Genomic DNA, 26,787 nt, shown 5'->3' with positions numbered 1-26,787 from the left:
TTCTTCATTCATAGCCTCAATCCAACTATCATTTTCCAATGCATCATTGATATTTCTAGGTTCAAAATCAGCAAGTAAACAAGTACCTTTCAACTTACTTCTTGTCATGGTTCCTTTAGATTTGTTTCCAATGATCTGATCTGCTGAATGATGTCTCCTAACATATTTTTCTAATATAGATTCCTTGCCTTTTGAAATAATTTCATTGTTATCTTCTTGCATTTAAAATTTAGGTTCTGGCTCTATAGATATTGGCTTGGGTCCTTCAGACTCAGTAGACACTTGCTTGATAGTTCTGAATGTAACTCAGGTTGTTGTAGCTTGGTTTGAACTACCTGTAACTTAGTTACTGATGACTCGAGAGTAGAGGATTCCTGAGTGACTGGTACTGTATCAGGTTCAGTGAAAACAAAACTTCTATAGTCTTCTGGTTCCCTTTTACTTTCTTCTTTAGTCCTCTTTGCAAACTCATCAACTTTCACATGTGCACTTTCTATGACTTTGTAAGTAGATAGGTTCAAACATCTATATGCTTTACTTTTGCAAGAGTATCCCAAAAATATTCCTTCATCACCTTTTACATCAAATTTTTCTTTTCTAGATTCTTTCAAAATGTAACATTTACTTCCAAATACTTTTAGATAACTTACATTAGGTTTGTAGCCATACCATAGCTCATAGGGAGTTTTGAATGAGTCCTTCTTAAGCTGTACCCAATTCAAAGTATGAACTGCAATGCTGATAGCTTCCTTCTAGTATTTGATAGCAATGTTCTTTTCAATCATTAGGGTTCTTGCACAATCCATGATAGATCTATTCCTCCTTTCAGCTATTCCATTTTGTTCAGGAGTTCCAGGGGCTAATACTTGTCTTTTGATTCCTCTTTCAATGCAAAAGTTATCGAACTCATGTGAAATGAATTCTCCTCCTCTGTCTGACCTCAAGCATTTCAATCTTTTTCCTATTTCCTTTTCTACTCTCGCCAAGTACCATTTGAATTTCTCAAATGCTTCTAATTTGCTCCTTAGATACATGACAGTCATCATTCTTGAGTAATCATCAACAAAAATAATGAAGAACTTTTCTCCAGTATAGCTTTCAATTCCAATGGGCCCACATAAATTAGTATGCACAATTTCTAAAATATCTTCAGACTGATAGTTTTTACTTTTAAAACTAGTCTTTCCCATTTTACCAATTTGACAATTCTTGCATAGACCGACCTCAAGTTTCTTTATGTTAGGAATGCCTCTTACTTTCTTGAATTTTCTTATCTTTACCAAGTTATCAAAATTGACATGACACATCTTTTTATACCATAACCAACTTTCTTCAAATTGAGCAATAAAACATGAGCATTCACCAAGTTCAAGATAAAATAAGTTACCTTTTGTTTGAGTGCCTGATCCAATCAGTTTTCCTTTGCCATCCAACAGTCTTTCTTTTTCATACATGAATTCTACTTTGAATCCATTATTGAGTAACTATGCCACACTCAACAAGTTATGCTTTAGTCCTTCTACCCAATAGGCATTATCACATATAAGTTCTTTAGTTAGTGAAATTCTTCCTCTTCCATTTATACAACAAGGTTCATTGTTACCAAATCTTACATTGCCACCATCATAGTTTTCAAAGTATTCAAAATTAGTTTTATCACCAGTCATGTGATGAGAACAACCACTATCTATGATCCATGTATCATTTTTGCTCATATGAAAAATGAGTGTGATTTTCTCATCATTATCAAATTCATCTTTCACAGCAATGTAGACAATTTCATCTTCTTCGTCATCATTAGAATCATTAGAATCTTTAGCCATAAAACATGTTTTCTTACATTTATGTTTGAATGATTTGAATTCTTTCTTGCCATTGTACTTTTAACCTTTCTCGTCATCTTTTTTTTGTTTGTTTGGGCACCTAGCAGAAATATGACTAACTTCTTCACATGAAAAGCATATTAGAGGAACTTTATTTTCATCAAAGTATTTTAGTCTTTTATCTCCAATAGAAGCTAGATGAAGTCTCATCAACCCTTGCCATGCTTAGAAGTTGTCCCTGTTAAGTCTTGGAATTATTCTCTTATAAGACATCCTAATCTTTGGGTTAGATCCTTGAAATCTTGTCCTGCAAGCACCAAAAACTCTAATACCAATTGTTGGAAATATAGATGAAGTAACTGAGAGGGGAGGGGTGAATTAGTTACCACAAAAATCAATTCCAAAATCCCTTAGATGTCTTTACATACTGTTGATACTCAGTAAATAGTGCAGGAAAACTGTAACTCGGTAGATTAATTAATTACTATTTATCTAGCATTCGTATGCTTGCAAAGATTAAAATAAATGAATACAAGAGACACCAGATTTAACGTGGAAACTCAATATGGAAAAAACCACCAAGTAACTAGTCACCAATTTTCACTCTTTTTAAGTGAGCCCTGTTAGGAGCCAACCCTGTTAAAGGTTACAAAACACACTGTTAGGTGTGACCTTGTTAGAGGATTTAATCACCCTATTAAGAGTGGCCTGGTTAGAGGTCTTGAGAACAATTCAACTGAATTTTCACCTTGTTAGAGGATTTATAAAATGACTATTAAACCAACTCTGTTAAGAGATTCTAGATTCACTGCTACAATGATTAGAAAGCAACAATGAGGTGACCTAAATGTTATGCAACTTATCTTTTTCTAATTACAAATCTTTGTTCTACTTTTACTGGATCCTAGTTGATCGAATACAACTTTGCATTTCCTCCAAGATATCTAATCCTTCATCAGAGTTCGCTCAATTCGCTTATTCCATCCTTATCCATATGCTCATTTTCTCACACACACACTAATTCACAACTTGAACATCTATATATATATACCTTTCAGATTATCAAGTCATCTTAAATATAGGTTCCAATAACAAACAAACAAAAAAATTACATCAGTCGGCCACATGAAGTAATTTAAACTTAACACCAAAATAGTAAAATCCTTTGCTAGCTGACCAGGCTCGATAACCGCTACTCCAAAATTTTATGAATAGACTAGGTATTGAATTAAAATTTTGAATTCAAAATGAGTTTGACAATTTGACTATGAGTAACTTTACCCTAAAATCAAAAAAAATGGCATATACAATGAAGCATGAGTGTTCTTGTGGAGGTTTCTAAGAATAGAGATAGAAGATATTGGAAAATATAAACTACTAGAGGGGAATAAGAAGTGAGAATATAGAGGATTAGGAGGCAACAATCCAGATTAGGAAAGTGTAGTGGAGTGAAATAAGAGAAGTAAAGGATTTTTATAGGAAAGTGAGGGAGAGGTGAGAATAGAGTAATCATCAAGCAAGAAGAAATATCATAGAATATTAAAAGGAGATAGAGTAGAGATCTACATGGAAAATAAGTACCATGTATAATTCAAATACTTTGTATTCTTTCTTACCATTCCATCAATGTGTAAGCCCATGATAGGGCCAGCTTCATTTAGAAACCCATTGTAAAATCCTCTGACAAGGTGTCTCTTAGAAGGGGATTTGTAAATCCTCTAACTAGGTAGCTTTAACAAATCTTCAGTAACCCCAATAGGTTGCAGGCATTCCTAATAGGATATGCTTCTAGAAGAAGCATTTGTAGCTCTTAAGAAGGCCACCCTTTACATCAATTATAAGGCCTATTTGGTATATTATCCCCACCATGATTTTCATCTTTATATCAAGGGTTTACATGTACAAAGTACTTGTGTCACTTGATTATTGTTTTTTTTTTTGTGTGAGTTAACTTTTTTTTATCTTACTATATTTATCCTATGTTTAAGCGTAAAGTAGGTTTCACTAAGGTTAGTTATAAAATTTAGTAGAATAATTTTTTAAGTGGTATTAATTCACCCAATCCCCCCTCCCCCCTAACCCCATTAGTATAGATTGAGACCAACAATTCGTAACAGAGAAGAGATCCTTATTGCAACAAGTCTAATAACTTGATCGAAAATCAAATGAAATTGCTACGTAGAAAACTTCAAGAATCCTTGGAAAAAATTGTGTTGGAATGACTGAAAAAATCATGAATGAAGAATGATGGAATTGGTAAAGAATGTTTTCAATCATTGTTTTATCATTGATGTCAAACTTTCTACTTGTAGGAATGACAATTTCTTTAGTGATCGAAATACTATCAATTGGTTGATTGAGAAGCAGGAGGTAATCAATAAAATGTAACTAGAGCACATAGAGAAAGGTTGAAGTTATGATCTTTTAAAGAAGTATAAGGATCAGCTAAGCCATTGATGAAATAGTGTATTGATGATATACTCTAAAAGGTAATAGATGCTAAGCAAATTGTTCAGGAGCCGAGTAATTATTCAAGTGTCGGGTAACTCAGGAAAAGACTTTAGGTGCCGAGCATCAAAAAAAAGGTAATGGATGTCGAGAAATTTTCTTCAGGTCTTGAGCATTAGTAAATGTAGTAGAAGCTGAGTAACATAGAAGGAGCTGAGCATCAGTAAACTAATGATGCCAAGTTGCTGCATTATTTGTTAAGTCAAAAGATTCACCATATTAGTAACGATAAGTTTGTTAATTGAATTTTGTGAATTAGTTGGATGATAAGGATGATGAGTAGATGTCACAGAATTTTATGTAAACCATGCAAACCATTCAAGGTGAATGTTGTTGGACTTATCATGAAGTTTCTAGAAGAAACAATTTGGAGGGAAAACAATATCATTTTCTCAAGATCAAATCAAGATTTTAGCAGGAAATGAAGAACAGAGCTTCTTTATAAGGAGTTACAAGTTAGAGATCAAGTGCGCATGTGTGAGAGGGAGTTGGTGAGAAGAGTGGTCGTGTGAAGAAGCCAAGAGAAGGTTAGTGTGAAGTGTCAAGAAAATGACACAATGAGGAGTAAGTACAAAGCATCAAGACTTTGAGTTGATCAAGTGACCATAGAGTGCATTGGCATAATGAGTAGAAGAACTCAAGGAGATAGATCTTGAAGGGTGAACGAGCTATCAGCACTGCAAGGAAGAAAAGCCAAGCAAAGAAAGGAACTGATGAGTGAACTAAAATTTGCAAGGTTGGGGTTGCAATCTTTATTAGGTCAAAATCTTTCTAATACTCTCTTAACATTGTATTAGACATTGAAATCCTACATTGCTAGGTTAGCTTAATAGCTAGGTGGATAAGCCTTAGGAAAAGGATAGAAGATCCCCAAGAGAAGGATAAGAGATCCTCGGGAGAAGGATAAGAGATCCTTAGGAGGAGGATAAGAGATCCTTAGAGAGGGATAAAAGATTCTTTTGAGAAGGTGACTATAAATCCCATGGACTTGGGTGAGCCTAACAGCTCTATGTAAATCCTTTAACAGGGTGGCATTCTAAGTTGAATGTTCTTAAGTCCTCTAACAGGGCACAATCCTAACAAGGTCTAGAAATCCTTTAACAGGGTCACATCTGACAGTGTGTAAAGCCTTTAATAGGGTAAACCATCAGAAGTGCTTGAAATCAATTGCGTAGTTATTTTGTGGGTGTCATCCCCACCCCAATTTTACCTTCTTATTCCTAGAGGGTTTCTGGGTCACCAAAATCCATTGTGTTATGTGGTGATGCATGTTTACTTTTCATGATTGTTTAATGTTTAATTGCATGCATGATAAGAAAGCAAAAAGGATAGTACTTCTGATTCACTCTCATTTTATTAGAAAGATTGGATTGGACATTATTGGACCTTGAATAACTAATTCACCTCCCTCTCACTTATTCTAAAAAATTCTAACAAATTGATTATTTGAAAAAAAAAGAGATAAGAAAGTCCTTAGATAAGATCAAATTTCAAGAAGTCATTGAACAAAAACATAGAGGCTCTAAAGATTTTTAGGAAACCATCTCTAATTTAATGGCTAAAATACAACAATTGAAGCCCAGAACCTTCTCTCAGCTAAGAAATGAGAGAGATGAGCTTACCAAAAAAGTTACCAAAGTGAAATTTTAATGATATGCCTCCATCTTAACAAGAGATGAATCCTTTGGAACAATAAAGAAAGTGGATGAGGTGAAAATTGGAAGAATGTAATCACCCCAATATAGAATAATTCACAGAACTAATTGAGGAAGTGCTCAAGATTACAAAAGAGATAAGAATCCCAAATAAATGGGATGATAAATTAATGAGATTCAATGAAAGCTTTGAAAACATTGATGATCAAGCGAAGGCTTAGAAAAGAAGAAAAAAGCCCAACCAATCTTGCTTACCAAGGTGATAGAATGACTAAAGAAGGACATGCCTCTAGAGAAAATGAAGTGAACAATGGAGGATCAAGGAGTGAGTCTCCAAAAGGTAAGGGTACTACTAAACTCACATTGAAAGTTTGATGTAAGATAGGGCACACATCTGGCATGTGTTAGTTTAAGTAGATAATACATATTCAATAGTGTACCTACAAAGGGTACTATACCAATATCCATCTCTATGGCCAAACTACATAACATTTTATATCTCATTTTAATGAGGAGATCATATATAGATATTGATAATACTAAAACAAGTATGGGCATAGAGCAAAAGATTTCCAAACCAAAGCTTGAGACAATCAAAGATCTCCTAACACAATTTGTTCCATTGGAAGGAATAGGTTCCCCAAACCAGTTAGTATGACCTATGGAAATGAAGAACAACCATAGACTCATTGTAAGTTAAGGAAAAATGCAAGGAACAATAAAATAAAATGAAAAGGTACCAAAATTACTTGTTCTATCTATGACAAAATTGGGCATCTTGCAAGAGATTGCAGATATAGTAGAAGACTAGGAAACAAGTCTCTATTCATAAAGAAGAAGACTATGACCGTGGAATAGATGGACAAAGAATTTTCCCCTAACTAGATGAAGAAGAGTGAAGTGGATGAGAACAAGCTAGATGAGGTGGAAAACTCATTAGTCATTGGTGAGACCTCACAAACTGACTAATCGATTGTAGCTTAGAGGGGATAAAAGACTAAGGTAACAATTAGAAACTAGTCCCATAATACAAAATTAGTAGAAATAAAGATGAAGACAAGGAAAGGAGACACCAAGAATAACCAATTGATCAAGGCTCCTAAAAAGTAACCATTGCAAATTGTTGGAGTTGATGAAATCCAACTCTGAAGATGCCCAAGATCACCTGCATGGGAAAAGCTGTCAAAGAGAAGCCAAGGAAGGAAGAGCGTGGAGCAAGGGAAAAAACCCTAAATGGACATGAGAGAGAAAATATGCAAAGAAAAGAAAATATGTATTTACAATATGCAAGAAGTAATGTTATGTTGTGAAATTACAAAGAGGGAGCCTAAATATAAAGAGCTCCAGGAATCTCCTAGAACAAGCTAGAAGATGCTAGGAGATAAGTGTGACAACTAAGCATACATCCACATAAGGTGGAAAGTCCTCGAACAATGTGAGAGGATAAGTATTACTTAGGAGAGAACAAACTTTTGTATTATCAATAACTTATCACAAACTCCTAGACTACAATTAATAAATGAAATGCATTTACCTAAGTAAGCTTAAGTAAATAGAATAAATAATTAGTAAATTAATTATTTACTCTAACACCCCCCCTTATGTGCAACTTAGGGGGGTGAATCAGAAGTAATACATTTTATCCTTAAAACCTCTTAACTAAAAATAAACTGCATGCATGTAAACATAAAGTAAACACATGCATCACAACACATAACACCAAATTTGATCACTTTTAAACCCTCCAAAATGAGAAGGTAAAACTAGGGTGGGGATGATACCCACAAAATATCACTTGCAGTAATGTTTGACCACTTCTGATGGTCTGCCCTATTAAAGGCCTACCCTATTAAAGGCCTACCCTATTAAAGGCTTTAAACTATGTCAATAGTGACCTAGTTAAAGGATTTACAAACACTTTACATGAAGTGTCACCCTATCAAAGGATTTATCACCTTGTAAAAGGTTCTACAACCTAGCTATTAAGCTAACCTATCAACATAGGATTCTCCATCTAATACAATTGCTAGAGAGCATTAGATTAATAAACCTGATAGCTTACAATCCATGATTGCTGATTTTAGGCACTTGATCTGCTCATTCTACTCTGATCCGTGCTTGATCTGATATTTGTTCAATGCCCTTACTTTATTCTAACCAACTGAATATACAATTGTTGATCAAATCACTAAGTCTTTAACAACCCTACTGCTTGCCCTATTCTGCAATTCGCTCCCTTCAACTGTTCATCTACTTAGAAGTTTTAAATCATAGGGTCTTAGCCTTATTATAAAATCTTCAAAGACTTAGGGTTAGGTATGAATCCACAAACTTATTTTTCCCACTCAAATCCTCATACTTTTCGTATTGGTTGCATATCTCCACTTTTCTCATTGGTTGCATGCTGATTGCATAGGTAAAAGAAAAGATTCAAACTTATCTCTAAAATCCTTCATGATTCATCCAAAAATGGTTTACATCTAAGTTTTTGAAGGCACAAACTCATATGTCGATTCTATGTTATTCGACACATATTGGATTACTGATGCTCAATACATATAGGATTTTGGCTTACTTAGCTCCTATAGCAAGTCTATCTTACTTGGTATCCATTCACTACTCAGCACCTATAGTGACTCAGCACATATGGTTCACTCAGCACATGTATCACACTCGGCACTTGAAGTTTGCTCGGCACCTATTGGAATTTTGGCTCAGCATGTATAGTTTACTCGGCTTCTATATGAAAATTGGTTAAGTGTGTTGACATTAAATTGTCAAAACCAATCTAAGACCAACAATCTCCCCCTTTGACATGAGTGTCAAAAAAACTTAACTCAAAATCTAATAACTCCCCCTGAGCTGATGTGCCATTTCCATTCCTATGACCAAAAGTTTTGTGTTGAATTTCTCTCATGCTGATGTATCACTGCCTGCTTGCTATGCCTACTTGCTAACCTGTTCTCTTGCCTCTTTCTCATGTCCAATGCCTCTTTCATTTTAGTGATTTGTTCCATGCTTATTTTTTTGGAGTCATAACTAGGGATGACTATCTCTTCATCTAATTCAGGGTCTCCATAGTGAAGTACCCTTGTCACCTTTGTTGAGCTTGAGCCTAGAGCTAATATCTTTAGGGGCACTATATAAGTGCTCACTTTCTTGGTGGGAGTTCCTGTCATAGGCAAGTTTATCATAGTTTGGATTGCCTCTTGCTCCTTTTCCTTTGGTGACTTATCTTCTCCCTTGTCTTCTTCTTTTTCTTCTTCTTTGTCCTCTTCCTTGTCCTCTATTTTGTCTTCATCCTTGCTACCTTGATTAATGATGGTGGTCTAAGGAGGTGCACCTTGGGCTTGTGTTGTAGTATTAGTGACATCTTGTCCTATACTATCCTTCTCCTTGATAGTGGTGGTAACAATCATTAATGATTCAACCAAAGCAATTGAGTCTTGTGTTGCTTGCTCTTTTGGTTGATCTACAGTAGCTGAAGGAGTTTGTGTAGATGGTTCTTGTGTGTTCACCGTCTCCTATGTTATCTCAGATACTACCTTTTGTAGTTCATCAACACTCACCAAAATTGTATTCAAGCATAGTTGTGACTGCATGGTTGTCTAGTGTAGAATTTGCTTCAGGTCTTCTGTAGCCAAAGGGTTAATGTTCAAACATGTGGTGTCAGGAACATCCTTTAAATTCACTATTTTTGTAGGTGAAGGATGTTAGATTGTGGTGACTGATCAGGAAAGTACTGTACATACTTCATAAATAGTGGGGTTCGGGGCATCGCCCCAAAAAAAAAAAATTTGGAAGTAGCCGACATGGTAACCAACATATTATGGCCGACATATGGCCGACATGTTATAACCCTAAAGAGGTTTAATACTTGTATAAAAAGGGCTTAGGGTTGGGTATTTTTGATATGTGGTGATACGAAATTGGTTGTTGCGGCGGTATTGAGCTATAAGGAATTACGGATTGTAATTAGGTTGTAATCACTGGATTTGATATAAGATTAGACTTGCTGTTTGGTGGGCGTAGCCCAGGGATTGGGTGAACCACGTCAAATCTTGGTGCCTTGTGTTCATTTCTATGTGTTCTATTATTTTCTGTTATTGGTTATATTTGCATGTAGTTTTTATTTCTGTCTATGGTTTATCCTAACAAGTGGTATCAGAGCAAGGTTGTCTTTCAGTTATCCTCTGCAGGAAAGTCTCACGGTTAAGTGGGAGTCTCACAGTTGAGTGGGAGCGATGGCAGATGAGGGTAAGTTGAGGGTTGACAGGTTTAATGGGCAGAACTTCCAGTTATGGAAGATGCAAATGGAAGACTATTTATATCAGAAGGATTTATGGAAGCCGTTGGAAGGAAAAGCCAAGAATCAGGGAACTATGTCAGAGGCTGAATGGGATCTTTTGGACAGAAAGGCACTCGGAAGCATTCGGTTATTCTTGGCACCATCGGTGGCATTTAATATTACAAATGCAAAGACGACAGAAGATTTGATGAAAACCCTAGCGACACTATATGAAAAGCCCTCCGCTTCAAATAAGGTATTTCTCATGAAGCGTTTATTTAATATGAAAATGGCAAAAGGTGGATCTGTTGTAGATCATCTAAATGAGTTTAATACTATTACTAGTCAATTATCTTTTGTGGGTATCAATTTTGATGAAGAAATTAGGGCTCTCTTGATTTTGTGTTCTTTGCCTGAAAGCTGGAATGGCTTGGTAATGGCGGTGAGTAATTCTGTTCCTAGATCTAGTACCCTAAAATATGATGATGTGATCGGTGTTATTTTAAGTGAAGAAACTCATAGAAAATCCTCAGGTGGATCTACATCAGGAAGTGCTTTAAATGCACAAAGCAGGGGCAGAACGACTGAAAGAGGAAGTAACTTTGGAAATCGTGGGAAATCAAGAGGAAAGTCAAAGGGGAGGAGGTCTCAATCGAGAGGACCAAATGATTGCTGGTACTGTGGGAAACCAAGGCACAAAAAGAAATATTGCTGGACTCGAAAGAAAAATGAAGGAGATAAATTAGATGGAGACAAAGAGGCAAATGTGGTAAGTAACAAATCCGAAGAGGATGCTTTGCTTCTGTCTTTAGAGAGTGTTGATGATTCATGGGTTTTAGATTCTGGTGCTTCTTTTCATGCTACACCTCATAGAGGTTATTTCATTGATTATGTCCAAGGGGATTTTGGGCTTGTTTATTTGGGGGATAATGAACCCTGTCAGATTGTTGGAAAGGGAAAAATTAAGATTAAGTTGCAGAATGGGAATCATTGGCTACTACATGAGGTAAGACATGTTCCAAAACTAAGTAGAAATTTAATTTCAGCAGGGCAACTCGGTGATGAGGGTTGTGTAGTTACTTTTAATGATAAAAATTGGAAGGTTTCAAAAGGTTCCCTTGTAGTAGCAAAAGGTGTGAAAGTAGGCACCTTATATCTTTGTACAGGTCATATTGTTCCTTCTACTTTGATTGTTTCAGACAAAAATGAATATTCAGGAACAATTACTGCAGTTGAGCAGGGAGAACAAATAGCTGTTGTAGATTCTGATACAGCGTTGTGGCACAATAGACTTGGGCACATGAGTGAGAAAGGTATGAAAGTACTTCATTCAAGTAAAGTTTTACCAGGTCTAAAATGTGTGAATATGGATTTCTGTGAAAGTTGTGTGTATGGAAAACAAAAGAGAGTGAGTTTTGTAAAGACAGGGAAGGAAAACAAAAAGGAGAAATTAGAGCTTGTGCATACAGATGTATGGGGACCGGCTCAGGTATCTTCCCTGGGTGGCTCTCATTATTATGTTACATTTATTAATGATGCAACTAGAAAAGTATGGGTTTATTTCCTTAGACAAAAATCTGATGTATTTCAAACTTTTAAGAAATGGAAATGCTTGGTTGAAAATGAGACTGGTAAGAAATTAAAATGTCTCAGATCTGATAATGGTGGTGAGTATTGCAGTCATGAATTTGAAGATTATTGCTCCACTAATGGTATTTTTAGACAAAAAACTGTTCCAAGGACTCCACAGGAAAATGGAGTGGCTGAACGCATGAACAGGACTATAATGGAGCGCGCAAGGAGCATGAGGTTGCATGCTAGGTTGCCCTTACACATGTGGGTGGAGGCTGTCAATACTGTAGTATATTTGATTAATAGAGGTCCCTCTACTCCTTTGGGTTGTGGTATTCCAGAGGAAGCATGGACTGGTAAGAAGGTGAGTTATTCTTTTCTCAAGACCTTCGGTTGTGAAGCTTTTGCTCATATAGACTCTGAAAATAGAACCAAGCTAGAAGCTAAATCAAAGAAATGTGTCTTTGTTGGATATGGCATTAATGAATTTGGCTATAGGCTTTGGAATTTTGAAAATCATAAAATTATAAGAAGCCAGGATGTCATATTCAATGAAAAAGTGTTGTACAAAGATCTGTTGCAGCAACATGAGAAGAAAGAAGATGATTATGTAGTTTTGGATGATACTCCAAAAGCTGATGTTCCATCCATTCCTCATGATGTGCAACAACTGCAACAACAAATACCACACACACCAGTGAATGTTAGATGGTCAACAAGGCCAATTAGACCTCCACAAAGGTTTTCTCCCTCTTTGTATTCTATTTTACTTACTGATGCTGGTGAACCTGAAAGTTATGATGAAGCTGTGCAGGTGGATACTAAGATTCAGTGGGAGTCTGCAATGAAAGATGAAATGGACTCTTTGCTGAAAAATAAGACATGGGATTTGTGCAAGTTGCCTGCAGGTAAAAAGGCTTTACAGAATAAATGGGTTTACAGGTTGAAAGAAGAGGAAGGAGGTAAGAAAATATTTAAAGCTAGGTTAGTTGTAAAAGGATTTGCACAGAAAAAGGGAATTGATTTTGATGAGATATTTTCTCCTATTGTTAAAATGACTTCTATTCGTACTGTTTTAAGTCTTGTGGCTACTGAAGATTTGCATTTAGAGCAGATGGATGTTAAAACAGCCTTTCTTCATGGTGATTTGGATGAAGAAATATATATGGCTCAGCCACAGGGTTTTGAGGTCAAAGGTAAGGAGAACTTAGTGTGCAAATTGAAGAAAAGTTTATATGGCTTGAAGCAAGCACCTCGGCATGAAATTTGATAGTTTTATGCATGAGCATGGATATAATAGGTGTCATTCAGATTACTGTGTTTATTTTAAGAGGTTGGATGATGATAGCTACATTATTTTATGTTTATATGTTGATGATATGCTTGTAGCTGGGTCTAACATGGATCATATCAAGGGGCTGAAACGCCAATTAGCACATGCATTTGCTATGAAGGATTTGGGGGCAGCAAAACAAATCCTTGGTATGAAGATTTGCAGAGATAGGAAGAACAGAACATTGACGCTATCTCAAGCTAATTATGTTGAGAAGGTGTTGCAACGTTTCTCTATGGAGAATGCTAAAGCTGTCAGCACACCTTTACCTGGTCATTTGAAATTGACTAAGGAGATGTGTCCCAAGACACGGGAAGAGGAGGATAGGATGTCCAAGGTACCCTATGCTTCAGCTGTAGGAAGTTTGATGTATGCTATGGTATGCACTAGGCCAGATATTGCACATGCAGTGGGAGTCGTTAGCAGGTATATGAGTCATCCAGGTTTTGAGCATTGGAATGCTATCAAGTGGATTCTCAGATATTTGAGAGGAACATCCAATAAGTGTTTACACTTTGGGGGCTCTACTACTGATTTACAGGGCTATGTTGACTCAGATTTGGCTGGGGATATTGATACCAGGCAGAGTACTACAAGTTATGTCTTTACTATTGGTGGGGCAGCCGTGAGCTGGGTTTCTAGGCTACAGAAGATTAATGCTCTCTCCACTACAGAGGCAGAGTATGTTGCTGCTACAGAGGCAGCGAAAGACATGATATGGCTTCAGTTCTTCTTGGAAGAATTGGGACATCCTCAGAAGGATAATTATTTGTTCACAGATAGTCAGAGTGCCATTCATCTTGCTAAGAATTCAACTCTGCATTCTAAGACCAAACACATACAGTTGCGGTACCATTTCATTCGGTCAGTTTTGGAGGATGGACGGTTAAATCTGGAGAAGATACATACCAATGAAAATCCAGCAGATATGTTGACAAAGGTTGTAACAAGGGAGAAGCTGAACTCCTCTTCAGTTTCAGTTGGTCTTTTAGACTAAATGTGAATAAAAGAACAGTAGAGTCCAAGGTGGTTTGATCCAGTGGGAGCCCCATGCAGTAGTTGTATTGCCACAGGATCAATCTCCAAGTGGGAGATTGTTGTTTAGTGTGGAGCCGAATCAGTCCCCAAGTGGGAGATTGTTAGATTGTGGTGACTGATCAGGAAAGTACTGTTATAACCCTAAAGCGGTTTAATACTTGTATAAAAAGGGCTTAGGGTTGGGTATTTTTGATATGTGGTGATACGAAATTGGTTCTTGCGGCGGTATTGAGCTGTAAGGGATTACGGATTGTAATCAGGTCATAATCACTGGATTGTAATAAGATCAGACTTGCTGTTTGGTGGACGTAGCCCAATTTTTGTGTGTTCTATTATTTTCTGTTATTGGTTATATTTGCATGTAGTTTTTATTTTTGTCTATGGTTTATCCTAACAAAGGAGTGACCTGTGGAGGACTTGGTGGTGGCAATTGAGTGTCTTGAACACTCTATTCTTATTGTTGTTGTTGTATATCAATTGTTGCCTCTTCACCTTTCCTTGTTTCCTCTTCCTTCTCTTTCTCACCTACCTCTTCTTTTTCTATCTTCCCTTCCTCTTCTTTTTCTTTTTCCTCTCCTTCCTCTTGTTTCTCATCCTTCTCTTTCTTTTCTTCCTCATCCTTTCCTTTAGAGGTACCTTCTTCTCCTACTTTCAATCCATAGATTACCTTCCAAATTGAAGTGGATTTTTGCACTACATCTTCAATTTGATTATGTAGGAGAGAATCTAGCTGCATGCTTCTTATTAGCCTTAGTGATTTGACCTTTTGTCAGTTTTGGCATGACTCTAGCTAGTGTGGACTCCCTAATTTCTTTTTTCATTTGTAAACAATAATTCCATTTGTTTTCCACTAAGGTGTATAGCTCTTTGGGAAATGTGTTATCTAATTCAAGAGGTGTTGCTTTAAATTTTTCCATCATAGTGTATATAGCTTCTTCCACTATGTTATGTTCCTCTCTAGACAACTTATTGAATTCAATAGTTCTCAAATCATTCAAATCAGTGTTATCTCTTATGTTGTCATAGATAATTTCAAGATTTGACTTGGCTTGATGCCTTACCACTCTAAATTTCTCATTACCTGATTCAATCTTCTCATCATCTGATTCAAGTGGAGCAACATATTTCCTCCTTTTCTTTGGCTCAACAGATTGTTCTTGTTTTTTTACTTTCTTCTTTTTCTCTTTTTCTTCTTGAGTAGTGGCCCTGGTATCTACCCTAGTGGTTAACTTGGTTGGGCTTTTCTTTACTAGCTTCTTTTTGGGTTTGGGTTGAGGAGCAGGTGACTTTTGGGGTTTTCTTTTCTTTTTCTCAACATTGGGTTCATCCTGCTTAGCACCTTTATCTTCCTCTACATCCTCCCCAAATCCTTGTGTGATTTGTAATGGGCCTTGCCCTTGTTCATATGCCCTATTTTGGTTGCATTTAATGCTTAGTGCGATGATAGCTATTCGCTCAGCACCTTAAGCATTCCTACGTAACTTAGCATCATTGAAGTTTCTCAACTTGGCACAAACTACCTACTCGGTCGCAACTGACTACTTGGCATGTACTAAAACTTTATTCGACATCTGAGGGTAACTCGATAATACTTGCAAAAAAATTAAGTCTTGACTTTGCATCTTTGATCATGTTGTTTTCTCCTTTGTAGTACTTGTTTGTCTTGGGATTGATGTATGATATAGCTTTGTATATTAGTCCCATACACTTTCTCTTGCTTAGTTGGATAAAGTGTGACCACTTGACTTCTTGGGTGAAGTGATCCCTCTATTGGATGTGTTGCCTTCATCTCTTCTTTTCCACATTCTATTCATCTCTCCTCTAGTGTGTTCAACATCAACCTTTGCCTTCCCTTTGTTGAACTCAAAACTTGGTTCCTTGGACTTGGTTAGACAAAACTTGTTGATGTGTCCTATCTTTAAATAGCTAGAGCATGTGGTTTGACTCAACCATCTATTGTAGTTTCCTCTGAAATGTGTTCTTATACAATTTTCAGGAATGTGCCCATACTCCTGAAAATAGTGATAGCTCTTTCTATTATTGTAATCCCAATTGTAGTGATGTCCATGGATTTTAGTCTTTATTGGTTGGTATGGTGTCCACATAGGCTTTGATCTACACTCAGAAGCTCTATGACCATACTTCATCCAATTATAGCAGTGACCTTCAAATCTTGGTGTCCTTGTGGTTTTGGTCCTGCAATTATGTGCTTGATGTCCCTACTTATTGTAGTTGTGATAATGACCCTTGTTCTTGGGTTTGTGTTGTTGATTGGTCTTCTTACTCCTACATACATTAGCAGTATGTCCCTTTTTACCACACAAATGACAAGTAGGCTTAGTGTTCTTACCTTTTTCACTTTTTTCCTTTGCACTCTTTGATGACTCTCCTTCTTCAAGACTGGTGAAGCCTAATCCTGAAGTGTCATTGTTGGATCTTGGTGATTTCAGCAGTTGTTCAAAGTGCTTGATGGCTTCACTTGATTTGTTGAAGTTTTCTGCTATCTCCTTTTCTCTTCTCAATTCATTCTGTAGTTGTTCATTTTACATTTTTAGAGTGGAGATCTCAATGTCTTTGACATTTAGCTCATGATGAGCATTCATCATTTGGCTAAGGGTATCTAGTTGCATGTTGGAGACTCTTCCAAGCTCTATTGACTTCTCCTCTAGTCTATTGGCAAGGTTTCTTTTATCATCCTCAATCATAGCCCTATCTTCAATGGCTCTTTTCTTCTATTCAGTTATTTCACACAGCATCATGGCTTGTCATTCTTGCTCAATTTTGAGAGATCTTATCTCTTTTGCTTGATCTCTATTCCTTTCCATCAATTCTGCTATTGTTGCATCAAAATCTTTGGAATCTCCATTTGAAAATAGATTTGAGGTGTCAATCTCCTTTAAGTGTGTGTCATTTTTAGCTATGGCTATATCCTTCCTCTTTTTCAAGGATTTTCTCAATTCTCCTTTGGCTTCCTCCAAGTTGTGTAGAGTGAGGTGCACATCAATCACCTGATTCTCTATAATCCACCCAAGTTTGAAGACTTCCATCTTTGGATATTTTCTCTAATTTGTTAGGCTTCTCCTTGTGATAACCTTGCTCTGATACCAATTGTTGGAATTAAAAAATGGGAAGAATACTTATGAGAGGGCGAGGTGAATCAGAAGTAATACATTTTATCCTTAAAAACTCTTAACTAAAAATAAACTACATGCATGTAAACATATTAGATAAACATAAAGTAAACACATGCATCATAACACATAACACCAAATTTGATCATCCTGAAACCCTCCAAAATGAGAAGGTAAAACTAGGGTAGGGATGATACCCACAAAATATCACTAGCAATAATGTTTGACCACTTCTGATGGTCTGCCCTATTAAAGGCCTACCCTATTAAAGGCTTTACATTGTGTCAATAGTGACCTACTTAAAGGATCCAAACACTTTACATGAAGTGTCACCCTATCAAAGGATTTATCACCTTGTTAAAGGTTCTACAACCTAGCTGTTAAGCTAACCTATCAACATAGGATTTTCCTTCTAATACAATTGCTAGAGACTATTAGATTACTAAACATAATAGCTTACAATCCATGATTTCTAATTTTAGGCACTTTATCTGCTCATTCTTCTCTAATCCTTATTTGATCTGATATCTATTTGATGCCCTTGCTCTGTTCTAACCAACTAAATATGCAATTTCTGATCAAATCAATAAGTTTTTAACACTCCTACTGCTTGCCTTGTTCTGCAATTCACTCCCTTCAATTGTTAATCTACTTAGAAACTTTCAATCATGGGGTCTTAGCCTTATTATAAAGGCTTCAAAAACTTATGGTTAGATATGAATTCATGAACTTATTTTTCCCACTCAAATCCTCATACTTTTCATATTGGTTGCATGCAATCTCCACTTTTCTTATTAGCTACATGTTTCAATTACATAGTTAAAAGAAAAGATTTGAACTTATCTCTAAAATCCTTTGTCATTCATCCAAAAAAAAATTACATTTGATTTTGTGAAGGCACAAAATCATATATTTATTCTATGTTATTCAGCACATATTGGATTACTAATGCTCAACACATATAGGATTATGGCTTGCTTTGCTCCTATAGCAACTCTATCTTGCTCGGCATCCATTTACTACTTGGCACATATAGTGACTCAACACATATGGTTCACTCGGCACCTGAAGTCACTCAGCACATGTACCTAAAGTTTGCTCAGCACCTATTGGAATTCTGGCTTGGCATGTATAGTGTACTTGGCTTCTATATTAAAATTGGTTAAGTGTGTTGACACTCAATTGTCAAAAACCAATCTAAGACCAATAGAAGACATGAATCAGCAAAATATTGATGAAATAATGAAAAAAGTGACAATCCCTATTGATTCATCACCCGAGAAGGAAGAATAAGAAAGAGAGTAATCACCTGTCATAGCTCAGATACCAGATGAAGAACCTCTAAAAATAAGTAACCAATTATGGAAGAGGACATGAAATCCCAACCCAAGGAAGGAGAAAAGGAAAATAACCCATAGAAAGAAAGATAAAGTTTCATAGTTAGAGTAGCATCATCTCAATCAAAGGTTTTGGAAAGTAAGACACATAGAAAAGAAAGTAAAAGAAGAGCACCAAGATTATCTAGAACAATAGATGGAGGATAAGAAAGAAAAAGGTAAGAAATAGCTAGATACATGTTGGCATCATCATTTTCCTCCTCCTCCTCATCTTCTAGCTTAGAAGATGAAGGAGAATTCTATAAAAATAATGTTGGGCCAATAGTGGTAAAGGAGGAGTTAGATGCACTAATAGCTAGCAATAAGGTGAAAATTTAAGGCATGGACCTATAAGATATTAACAAATACAAGAAACACCTAAAGAGGCAAGAAGAACTCAAAAAGGAGAAATGAGATAGCACACCAGTGGTTATAAGAAACATCGTAGCAGAACTAGCTTCTTATGTGCAATATGATCCTAATACAGATCTCATAAACCAACTCTCTACACTAGTTGACAAAATTAATGATGACCAAGGAAGTATAGAAGTGGTAGTCAAGAAAATTCTTGAATCCAAAAGGATGAGTATATTACAATCTAGCATGTAGTAAACAACTAGACCACCTTATAGGAAATCAAAGAAAAGTTGAAAGAAAAATTGTTGGCCTCAACTTTGGCTCTAAAAAAGTCATCAAATTCACATTCCCTAATGCCAAACCTCAAGAAGAAACTTTAACAAGCCCAATAAAAGATGCAAAATCTTAATGACAATTACAATGTACTCACTAACTTTGCAACTGAATATCTGTCCAAAACATAATAGACACTACATCTCATACATAATATTAATTATTAATAGGAGAAGAGTTCTCTTAAGATTATGGAGGAACCTTGTAGACCATCTCCCATGACAGGCACCATTCAAGCACAAATTGTGAGTGCAAAGTCCATCATCAAGTAACCCCCATGAAACAAAATGATTGTATGTGAAACACTCTTGGGAGAGATGAAAAGTAAGATCATTTCTCTCACAACCTTGAAGACATCATGGGACACCCCTCTTGCTACCATACATGGACTATATAACGATGTATTTAGAAACTTGTAATCACCCCACAACAACCTTTTTTATTGATGACAAAAAGGGGGAGAATATATAAAAACAAGTAGGGGGAACGTACTCAAAAGGGAAGAATATATGAACAAGCAAGAAACAAACAGCATAAAGAGAGATAGGAAATAGCACATTGGTACCGCATTTTTTCCAAGTCCATCTACCACCACCTTTCACTAGTACACACAATAACATGGAAAAGGGACTTTGTAAGAAGAATGGGGAACATGGTGGTAAATGATGTTTTTCCATCAATTCCAAAGGTGATATTGTTGACCCCGCATATGTTCTTGTAATGAAGAGAAAGAAAAACATTGAGTGTTATCCTTGATGGACAAAAATATATGTTTAGGTAAATGGGTGACAATCAATTGAGAGAAAGAAACAAGAGGAAGGAATCTAAAGTTACCAGTCAAGAGGCATACTAACATACAGTCCCACACATCCACCGACATGAAGTTTAAAATAGATATAAATTAATGTGAGTCATCAACATAATGAGTCACCATCAGGGTGATAGAAAGGAGAAGCTAAAATAGTGCAAGTAGGAAAGGACAACATGCCACTATTGACATGTAACTAGGAGTGGTAACCTGCTACTATCCTAGACCCTAGGCACAGGGTTCACGAGTTTTTCATGAATAGAGAAAGTATAAAATTCAAATTTTGAATTTAAAATGAGTGAGACAATTCAGTTATGGGGTTGTTCCCTAACAGCAACAAAAGGGAATATGAAATAAATGAGTATTTTTTTTTAGGTTGCTAAGAATTGAAACAAGAGTGGTTGAAAAAGAGAAACTACTATAGGAGAAGAAGAAGTGAGAATATAGAGGATTGGAAGGCAACATTCTAGCTAAAGAAATCATAGTAGAGTGAAGAAAGAGAAATGAAGAGATGTTGTAGGAAAGAAAGGGAGAGGTGGGGATAGAGTACTCATCAAATAAGGATAAATATCAGAGCATCTTCAAAGGAGATAGAGAAGAGATCTGCATAGAAAATTGGTTCCATATTCAGGTCAAACACTTAGTATACTTTCATACCATTGCATCTATTGGTATATCCCTAAAAGGGCTAGCTTCATTTAGAAACCTATTGCAAAATCCTCTAACAAGGTGTCTCTCAGAAGTAGATTTGCAAATATTTTAACCACATAGCATTAAAAAGGATTTACTAACCCTAGCATGTTGTAGGATTCCTAATAGAATGTATTTCCAAAAGAAGCATTTGTAGCTCTTAACCAAATAATGCTTTACATGCATTATAAGCGCTAGTGGGTATATTATCCCCACCATAGTTTTCATCCTCATATCAAGGGTTTCCATGTACACAATACTCATGTCACTTGATGAATGCTTTTGTTTCTGTGAGTTAACGTGTTTTATCTTATCACATTTATCTTATTTTTAAGGTTAAAGTGGTTTACATTAAGGTTTATTGAAAGATTTAGTAGAATAATTTTTTTTACGAGTGGTACTTGATGAGGCTATACATTATCATAATTATATTAATTTATTATAATGTTTTACCCCATGATTGAAATATATTTCCAAGCTATTTTCATACATTAACTTGATTTATGAAGCGTTAACTATGATAAATGATTTATAGCCTAACATTTGTATGTATAGCTAGTTAATGATAAATTGTGACAATTTATTATAATAAATGGTTATTATTAAATAATTATTATATTGATATGACTAAAAATATTTTTGTGAGATATTTGAGTCATTTATGCAATCAGAAGGAAGGAGAAGCAAGTTGACACAAGTTGACACTTGTCAATAATCAACATTTGCTAGAAATATAGACTCAAAAAGGCACTTTCAATAAAATGGGCATATCTCACTCAATTCTTAATGAAATTAAGAATAGATTACTTGGAAACATGAAAACAAGGCACATTAACTCTTTTGAGAATTTGAGTTAGTTGAGAATAGTAAATGAGCAATAGTGATTAGAAGTTGACTGAGTAAAATGTGTTATGTTTGAAGACAACAAAAAATCACTTTTAGTAAAATGATCATATCTTCCACAGTTCTTAATGAAATATAGATTTTCAAAATGATCTAGAAATTTGAAAAAGAGTAGCATAAATTTAGAAATATGTTAAATAAGATCATAACTTGGTAAAAGGTTTGATATACCTCAAAATAATAAAGAAGAACCATGTGTTTGAAGTAAACTATTGAAAAGGTGGAACAGAAAATCAACACACCTGGTCAAACTTCTTCTATTTATTGCAATTCAAGATATGACTTCAAAATAGGTTAGATAATACTTGTATTTTATTTATGAATATGAAAAAAATACCCAAGAAATAATGTTTTCATAAAAGAGACTAAAAAAACTCTTTTTACAATCAACAAAGAAGATAAGTTATAATAGGAATTGTCTCCTTAGTCATTGTTTTGCAATAAGTCTCTTCCTTGTTTAAAGGAATGATGAGACACTTGTTAGATGGTTTTTATAAAGTCAATAATCTTATATATTTGAAATTGTAATCAAATATTTCATATACATGATATAGAAAGTTGTAGATGTTAATTAATAGGTAATACAATTCCTACAATCATTGCTTAGTGCTAAGATTTATTTCAAAAATTGTTGCAGTTTATATTTTGCAATGATAGAATAACTTAAAGATTTTTACAATACATATACTTTTCAAACTTGTTTCAAGTATACATCCTCAGGTTGATAATTTAGATAAGTATTCTCTATAAGAAAGATAGCTACTCATTTTGAATGTCCACTACATAAGTTTTTTTTTTTTAGATCCAATTTATCGATTAATTAGGAAGCCAACATTTTTGGAACCATTGACAAGGACAGTTCAAGCTATGAGAGGCTCTGATTTTTTAGAAACTCTTTTATTATTTTTCTAGAATCTTAGTTTCTATTCAAAGCACTTAGAATTAGAAAAGTTTGCAACAACACAATATGAATTTTAGATCCATGGAGAATAATAAAGAATAGATAATATCATTTTTAGTAATCATGAAAAGGAAGGGCATAACTTGGTAAAGAGGTTTGATATAATTAAAAATAATAAAGAATTACCATGTGTTTGAAGTGAACTCTTGAAAAGGTGGAACAAAAAATCAGCACACCTAGTCAAACTTTTTCTATTTATTGTAATTCAAGATACAACTTTAAAAGATGTTGGATAAGATTTTTATCCTATTTATGAATACCAAATTTTTTTTAAGAAGTTGTCATTAAAAAGTCGAAAAAAGATCTTCTTACAATCAACCAAGAAGACAAGTTATATTAGGACTCCTCTCCTTAGTCATTGTTTTGCAATAAGTCTCTCCCTTGTTTAAAGAAATGATGATACACTTTTTAGATGATTTTTAGAGTCAATAAGCTTCTTTTATTTGAAATTTTAATAAATTATTTCCTATAGATATATAGAAAGAATTAGATGTTAATTAGTTGGTAATATAGTTCCTACATCCATTACTATGTAGTTTCCTAAAATTTTATGTAGCCATTACAATGTGCTAAGATTTATTTCCATCATTTCTATAGTTTACATTTCGTAATGATAGAATAACTTAGAGATTTTTATAATGCATATACTTAGTAGATGTGTTCCAAGTATACGGCCCTGAGTTGATAATTTAAATGATTCTTATCTAGAAGAAATATAGCTACTCATTTTGGATATCCAATCTATTAGTTGTGTTTTTACAACCAAGCTATTGATCTAATTGGGAAGTGAACATTTTTGGCATTATTGTCAGGGATAGGGAGAGAGTTTGTAAATTTTTAGTAGCTCTCTATCATTTTTCTAGAATCTTAGTTTTTATTCAAATCACTTATAATTAGAAACTTTTGAAACAACACAATATGGATTTTGGATCCATGGAGAATAATAATGAAGAGCCAACATCATTTGCAGAAAATTTGGAAATTAATGAAGACATTTTCTCTAGCATCATAGAGTAATTTTGTTCAAATATTGATGACAAAATATTGATTTATGAAGAGCCAAATTAAGACAACCTTGTTTTTCAAAATCAAGAAATTATCATTGAAAAGATTGCTTCTCAAGATGAATGTGTTGTCAAATTTGAACACCTACTTTAAGAAGAGAGCTACAATAAAGTGAGAATCAAACTTGTTATACATAAAGTAAAGAATATATTAAAGAAGATTGGTTGGGATGATTTAGAGGATTTTTGATGGGCCTATATATTATAATATTCATGTAACCATTTATTATAACACATTACCCCATTATTAGTTCCTGCCATGGTAGGAAACTCATGCATTTGTTAAAAGCGAATGATCTTATTAGTTTGTTCAATCAGGAGCCTTTATTTATTTTTATCCATTTTCCACTATAGACATATCTTTTTCTTGACATTTTTGCAAACTTAGTCAAGCTTATTTTCATGCAATTTGATTGGTCTATGTCTGCTACAGTCATGAGTTTGAAAGTTTTTTTTTCATTATTTTTTTGTGCACACAAAATAATTTTTTATTTTTCCAAACTTTAGATATCAATACTAGTATTGTCAAAAATTTATAGATTGTGGTTATAGTTGTATTTGATTTCTAAAAAATTAATAGAAACAAACAAAACAAGACAACATGATAAGCATTTACAGAGATGATATTTCTTGTCGTTTATTATTGTTGTGGTTATAGTTGTATTCCATTTCTAAGAAATCAACACAAACAAACAAAACAATACAACATGATAAGCAATTAGAGAGATGACATCTCTTGTCGTTTATGATTGTAGTGTTGCATAAGTTTCTTTGGAAAAGATGTTTCTTTATAGTTGTGGCTTATACATAAGTTTCCTTGGAAAATATGTTTCTTTATAGTTGTGGCTTATAAATTATTTTTAGGTCAACATTTGTCTTGTGAGCATTGATTATGGATGTCAGGGAATATATCTCTTTATAGTTGTGGCTTATAAATGATTTTTAAGTCAACATTTGTCATGTGTGAGCATTGATTATGGAATCTTCTAGAATTGTTATTTGCTTATTTATAGCATTGGTTGATTACTTTTAATTCACATTTCTAAAGGCTCGGCTTTTGTCTCTTTCTACTAGAGTACAAGGTATGTTAGAGATTTCTCTATTCTTTTTATTTGAGATTATATTGTGTTCTAGTTGTATTGTTTTATGTGATGATCATGTTTACATGGAATCTTGTCCAAATCTATGGTTTAGAACATATTGTGTTGTAGTTGTATTGTTTTTTCTGATCATCATATTTATATGAAATCTATCTATGAAAGCTTGTCCAAGTCTATTGTTTAGAATTGATTTTTTGTAAAAGAATTGAGTTTTTTGTTTGAAAATTTGAGATCCATTGGTCAAAATTTGAAATCGATGATCTATTATGTAGAATCAAATTTGTTGTAAAAAATTGAGGTTTTTTTTGCAAAGATCTATGCAGATATGTTAGATCACAATACTTTTGTGCATGAAATGTTATTAGATTTTTTATGTTTGATGCTATTTTTGTAACTTTTTTGTGTTAGTAGAAAAAGCCTTGAAGCTTTTGAAATATATGAGCTTGGCTACTATAGAATGAACCTTGTTTATCTTTAGATGCATATTCCCAATAATTTCTATAATTTAATCCACAAAATGATTCAGGAGTTTACCAAAACACAATCACAAAACATGGATCTTGTCAAGTTGTTGGGGAAAGTCTCCTGAGAAAGGGTGTAAAGCCAAACTCAATGAACTAATATAGCATCACTAGTAGTTTATTGTGATTCTAGTATGTTTTTGATTGTTGCTAGTGGAACATTATGGCTCATGACTATTAGTCATTAGAAAGATATTTGAGTTTTTGGAGATAGGGTTTGAATGAAAGAGAATATCATTTTCTAGAGGATACAAAAGTTATATAGTAATAGGCCTGTGGATTTTTTTTGAAGTATTAGTTTCTATTTTGATTGAAATAACAAATTTTGAAATAAAAGGTGATAATAATATTTCATATTATTTAATATATTATTTTTATGATTTATCATTAAGATTGTCCAAGGTATTATTGTGATTTAACATTCTTTTTGGTCAAATCTAGCAAGAAGTGTTGAGCTTGAACTGCTTTTCTTGGTAATGTTTGGCAACTATCTGGTTGTCTCGTGGAGCAATTTCAATAGGACACCTTTGAGCCAAGATTTTTTTTGGAATTGTTTCCTGATACTTAAATCTGGGTGAATCTTAGCATTGAATTTGTCTTGTAGAATTCAACTTTCCATCATATGTTTCTTGAACAAGATTAGATCTATCTGTCTTGAACTATTGTTTAAAGTTATGGCTCTTTAAGAATTCAAGTAAACTATTTTCTTTTTCTCTACTTTGATTATGAGATTCAACCTTCAAATATTCTAATCTTTTCTTCATCTCTGTGGAAGTTCTTGAGATAGATGCTTCTTCAGATGAGCATTGGTTTAGTAGTTCCCTTTTTTGAGAGGGAGTAGCTGAACCGGTTGGCATCTCTTCTAAACCCATCAGTCGTGCAACAACACTTGGTGAAGGCTTATTTCCACTACACCATTCCAACTCTATGAAATCCCCATTATAATGGCCATGCCTTTGGGTAGTAATGGGTGTGTCATTAACAAAAGCATTTCTTTTTCAATCAACAAAATTTCTTGAAGATTCTCTATTGTCCAAGGACAGTCTTGGAGGTTCTCTGAGTTTTACAGATGAGGAATGAGGTATTTCCTTACCATCATATGGAAACCTCAAGTCAATACGAACTATGAGGCATCTTCGAATGAAAGCCAGAAGCCCACCCAAGTGATGGTAATCTATTGCTTGGGCATCCATCCTATTATTTACAGAGCCCCGCGGTGGGGGTGTGGGCTAGAGAAGACTACTATCTAACAGTCAGGGGTCCACCAGGGGATGAAGGAGCTATCGTGGCTGAGGGATGACAAATGCTATAATTTAGAATCCTTTG

The sequence above is a fragment of the Cupressus sempervirens genome, chromosome 8 (genome assembly GCF_028749045.1).
Source record: "Cupressus sempervirens isolate cs-2001-9-10 chromosome 8, ASM2874904v1, whole genome shotgun sequence".
In the NCBI taxonomy this organism is placed as follows: Eukaryota; Viridiplantae; Streptophyta; class Pinopsida; order Cupressales; family Cupressaceae; genus Cupressus; species Cupressus sempervirens.
The sequence above is the reverse complement of the archived record's forward strand: the minus strand, read 5'-3'. Positions refer to the sequence as shown.